Here is a 6,000-nt window from a genome sequence, read left to right on the forward strand (position 1 = left end):
GAATGAGAGAGAGAGAGAGAGAAAGAGAGAGAGAGATAGAAAAAAAAATAATAATTTATTAAATGTGCATAACAAGAGTCTCGACGCCGTCCTACGTGATTCACGGACACACGTATAACACGAAAAAAACACACACACACATAAAATACATATACGTATACTATTATAATTTCTATTAATTTTCAAACTTTTCAATCTGTAAATCGTCAATTGACAAAATTACGAGATATTTTATTCTTGTCTTTCACAAGTTCTTCTTTTTTTTTTTTATTTTTTTAATGTTTTTCACTCATTTTCTTCGTCGTTCGATAAAATGCAAATTTAGTAATTCTGTCTAAACACGTGTATTTGTTTTTTTTTTCTTTTTTTTCGGTTCGAGAAATAGAAAAGAAAAAAAAAAATATCGTCTCATGTTCCTATAGAGTCGTCGTCGTCGTCGTCGTCGTACCCCGCGACAATGAGTGAATAATTAGTCTTTAGAAAAATAAAAACACACACATTACAATACGAAAGAAAAGAAGAAGAAAAAGAAGAAGAAGAAGAAGAAGAAGAAGAAGAAGATTAAAAAAAAAAAAAAACCACAACATTTTAGCAATTATCCAAATTTTCATTGTATCGCGTGTACAGTCGCCGTTCATATTATTAGTCGTGTAATAATAATAATATTAATAATATTAACAACAATAATAATAATAATGTTAAATAAAATCTATAGTAGAAATAATATAATAATAAACAAAAATCGAATGGAAATAAACGAAAAAAAAAAGAAAAAAAGAAAAATACCACTGGAAATAAAAGATGTCTGCTAGGAATCATTTACGATGATAATTTAAATAATACAAAAACAACAACAAAAAATTAAAATTAAAAATACAAAAAGAGGGCCACACGCAAAATGTATTGTTTATTAATCGAAAAACGACACGGACTGATAAAAAAAAAAAATTACAACAAAAAAAAAAGATGCTTCTTCATTGTTTCATAATGATACAAATAGATAACAAATGGGACACTTTGTTTATGCCATAATAGAAAGAGAGAAAGAGGTAATGGAAAAAATGATGGTGTGTAAAAAAAAAAAAAAGAAAAGAGAGAGAAAGAGAGTAATTGAGTGAGTGAAGGAGAGAAAGAAAAAAAAACGATTGTGTAAAATGGACACTTTATCATTTTTGCTTAGCAATGCTTACATAATTAATGATTACCGTTGTGATATATCTGATTAGATAAATTTCATTGCCCAGGATGATGTTAATGGAAATATTTTATACCTTCCTTTATATAAAATAGGTATAACAATAGATAACAGTAAGTTCGACTAAGAACGAGTAGTACAAAGTGCTTATTTTTGGTAGTCAAAGGAATATTGAGAGAGAGAGAGAAAGAAAGAAAGAAAAAAAAAGTGTGAAAGAGAAATGATAAAGAATGAGAAATGAAACAAACAAAAAAAAAACAAATAACAAACTGTTCAATCATTCTATCGACGTGTTGTTTTAATTATTTTTTCAACAAAGAAAATTTTCAAATTAAAAAGAGAGAGAGAGAGAGAGAGAGGAAAGATAAGATTGTGCGCAAATTCAACGTCAATTGATCAATCCCATCGTTATATATCTACTGCGCATAATTCTTTTGTTTAACAAATGATTTTCATTCAAATATTAAATGAACGATTTTATTTAATAGAAAATGTCTATCTGTTGGGAAAGAGATTATCGATCTTATCGTAATCGATTGGAATTAAATTGTTTTTGTGCATATTGTACGACGAGTGTCATCCCACGAAACAGATCTACAAGTTGTCAGAAAATATTTTTCGTTTTTTTTTTTTTATATATATATATTTCCTTTTTTTTTTTTAATTATAAATATTTGTCAAAAATCTAATAAGCAACTTGTACTTTTTCGTGGGTAACACTTTAAAAATGACATTTGTATTAACAATTGGAGATAGTAAGATATTTTTTATTAATTTACAAACACGTACGTCAAGATGGTGCATAAAAATGTTTTTTATGCGACAATATTGAATAGAACAAATTAAAAAAGAAAAAAAAAGGGAAAATTGCGTTCCGCGTGCGAGAGAATGAAAGCAAGAGCAAGAGCAAGAGAGAGAGAGAGAGAGAGAGAGAGAGAGAATTTTTTTCTTTTTGCATTAAATAATAATAATAATAATAATAATAATAATAATTAAAAAATGAACAAAATAAAAGGAAAAAAAAAGATTAAGTACCTCAGTGTGTTGATATAGATTAAAAATGAAAAAAATTCTCGCGACAAAAAAACACTACGTACGTTTCGATCAACGCTAAAAAAAAGAAAGAAAACCAAAAAAAAAAAAGAATTCAATGTTACCTATGAAATTTGTGTAAAGAATGTATGTTGTTTTATGGGGAATACAACACAAACAAAACAAAAAAAAAATAGAATATGAGAGAGGAAGAAAAAGAAAAAGAAAAATAAAAAGATGGTACTTTCCCTACATTCTGTATAAAGTGTGAAAAATGAACAAAAATAGAAAGAAAGAAAGAAAGAAAGAATGTGTGTGTGTGTGTATGTTGTGCGCAGATTACTTATTGTTAGAAACAAAAAGAGAAGAGAGAGAGAGAGAGAGTAATGAAGTGTCAAAAAATGAGGTATGACAAGGACGAACGATGGCCGCCCATGGTGTCGTCATAAGTCCGGGGGGGGTCTCTCTTGTACATAAAAAAACGCGTATCGCGTATTGTTTATTATTAAGAAGTCGTCTCATATCGTTCGTTGACGAAAAAAAAAAAAAATAGAATTGCAAGTGGAATGATCGTTTATCACTTTGATCCTGATTTTCGAGTCGTCCGTATTCTCAAGGAAAATAATGCTGAATTGTGTCACTCTCTTTGCGATACCTCGTTTTATATCGAATGTCGTCGTCGTCGTCGTCATCATCGTCGTCTGTCCTACGACCCAGTTTCGAAAATAGGGATGATGAGAAGAGATCACACAAAACTTATTGATGGGAAAAATTATATTCAAAACACAGGATAAAGAAGAGAAATATGAATATGTAAAAATGGAAAGATAAAAAAAAGGGGGAGGGGGGTGGTTTATTCATGTGAGATTAGAAAAGAGAGAGAGAGAGAGAGAGAGAGTGTAAGGAAATGAAAATGCAATTGCAAATATGTAAATGGCGCAAATGAAAAGAAAAAGAAAAGTAAAACAAAGACGAAGAGATACAAAAAAAGAAATAATAATAATAATATATAATAGAAGGAAAAAATTACTGAATGAAATATTGCTCTTTGTATAACTTGTATACATATACATACATTCATGATATAAAAAAAAAAAAAAAAAAGAAAAAAAATATAAATAATACGTTTTTTCCTTCGCTATATAGAGATCATTATTATAAGTACCGTTTTATAAGTTTACGTTCTTTACGACGGCCCACTTTTATATAATTCATGCAAAAATCTGTTTTAAAATATAAACGAGAAACACGTAATCATTTTTTTTTCTTCCATTTCTAATCGATAACATTCTCTTTATACACGACTATCGACTACTACTGCTACTACTACTACTACTACTACCACTATTCTACTACTACTACTACTACTTCTACTATTCTCCTGTCCATCTGAAAAACAAACAAAAAAAAAGATAAACTTCTATCAAGAGGTATGACGACTACTTTTCAAGATACTTTGATTAACACCATTGCACGTTTTTCACATATACGAAAAAACTACTTTATTTATCTAATTTTCTACCTCATAATACACATCTTTTCAAAATACATTTCATTACATATACATACACGCATATACATAAATGTATATATATATATATATATATGCGCGTGTGTGTGTGTATAATGTAATATTAACGTTAATTAAATAATTTATATTTTATTTTATTTTTTTCAGACAACAAAAAATTCTTTACACGTGTAAATCCGTATCGTGTAAATAACATTTCGATTAATTCGCAATACTGTTAACTAATTAATTTGTATAATAATAACATATAATTATTTTTTTATTTTTTTTAAATCGACGAGATCAGAATGTAAACAAAAATAAGTCGCAATTAAGTTCCAAAGTTTCAATTTGCCTGTTAAACTTATTTCTTTTTTTTTTTCTATTCTTTTTAATCATTGTTGTTACATAATTATAATTCATTCACATACATAACACAGAGACACATCACACATACATACATACACATCGAGAATTTTCGAATATGTGATCTTATCCTAAAACGAATCGATACTTCATCGCCACCATTGTACTTGTTTTTAAAACAAGATGACAAATAATAATAATAATATTAATAATATTAAAAATAATAACGAGAGTAATAATAGTAATAATAATAATAATAAATAATAATAAATAATAATAATAATTTAATTGTTTGCTCGCGACTGACGCTTGATCTGCTTACAGGGGAGTCGACGTATGTGTGAAAATTATGCGACTTGACTGATGGCGGGCCATTCAGAGCTAAACTCCTTCTTCTCAGACGATCATCCTCTGACTGCCAACGCATCGCTTGATTATGAATTCGATCGATAGATCTCGATCGATCGACTCATCGTATCCTGCCTGCCATCCGCTACGCATGCATACCCGCATCCCCTGTAATTGTTGGTACAAGCTCAAGCTTTATCAAGTTTTTCTTTTTTTTTATTTTGTTTTCTTCTTCTTCTCTTTGTCGTTTTATTTTTTGTTTTTTTTTTTTTTTAATTTTTTTTTCTTCTCCTTTCTTTTTAATTAACTTCCTAGGTAATATAAATATTTAATTTATATTAATATTCGACTCAATGAATTGTCTCATTGGTTTTTTTTTTTGTTTTTTTTTTTCTTCCTTTTTGATTAACGTCAGGTGTGTATATATTACCTGAAAAAAAATATATATATTCTAAAAAGAGAGAGAGAGAGAGAGTAGTAATAATAATAATAATATTAATATTAATAGTAATATTAATAATAATAATAATAATGATAATAACATTAATATAATATTAATAATAATGTTAATGATAGTGATGAAATACGCGATGAAGTGGTAAGTCGAAACGTATCATTTAGAAGACTCTTTCAATTGATTTTTTTTTTTTACAATGAAATTAATTATTATATTAATATTTAAATAGAAAAAAAAGATAACAACAAATTTATTTCGTGAAAAAATTTTATCATTGAATCAATAATAAAAAAAAAAAAAAAAAAAAAAAAATGTCGTCGCATTTTCGATTAGATTATGCACGGTTTTTCTTTTTACTTCAATTTTAGGAAAAAGATTATAGAATTTTCTTAAAAGTATTATATTTAACTCATATTTAGGATTGTTTTTCTTTTTTTTTTTTTTTTATTTTCAAATTTTCTTAGGGAAAGTAAAAAAGAAATGATGGAACAATTTTTTAGTCAATTTTTTTTTTCTTTTTTTTTTTTAAATACATGATATGTATATATATATATATATATATATATATATATATATATATTAGATTACATGAAAAATGAGAGAATAGTTGCCAAATATGAATATTTTTAACTTGTTGGAACATTTGATCTAAATGTTGTGTCCTTTTCTTTCGTATGAATCATTTTTTTTTTTTCAAAGCCACATTTGCTTCTCGTTTTTTCTTTGTTTAGGATTTTTTTTTTGCTTCTCGTTTTTTTTTTCTTTTTCTTTTTCTTTTTATTTTTATTGGTTTACGACGTAAACTTTTTTCTAGCATTTTTTTTTTGCAGGTACAAAAATAAATAACTAAAAAATGAATAAAAAAAAAAAAAAAGAAAATACAAATTCTCTCTTGCCATAGTGAGTTAGAACGAGCAAATTTATAAATCACGCGATAATACGAATATTTTCATGAACGAATATTAATTTAGTCATTTTATGCAATTGCAAATCTTATTCTTTATTTTAATATATATATATACATATATAACTTTTTTTTTCTTGGCAATTTAAATTATTTATATACATACATATACATATATATTATTATTA

At 26.5% G+C, this 6,000-nt stretch overlaps 1 protein-coding gene across 1 annotated transcript in view; it reads left to right on the forward strand.

Moving 5' to 3' along the window:
• BicC (protein bicaudal C) overlaps positions 1-6,000 on the forward strand; it is a 61,895-nt gene that overhangs the window by 9,148 nt on the left and 46,747 nt on the right. The gene's annotated exons all lie outside the window — the stretch shown is intronic.

This window comes from Polistes dominula, unplaced genomic scaffold (genome assembly GCF_049000335.1).
Source record: "Polistes dominula isolate Pdom_NZ unplaced genomic scaffold, Pdom_raw_medaka contig_23, whole genome shotgun sequence".
NCBI lineage: Eukaryota > Metazoa > Arthropoda > Insecta > Hymenoptera > Vespidae > Polistes > Polistes dominula.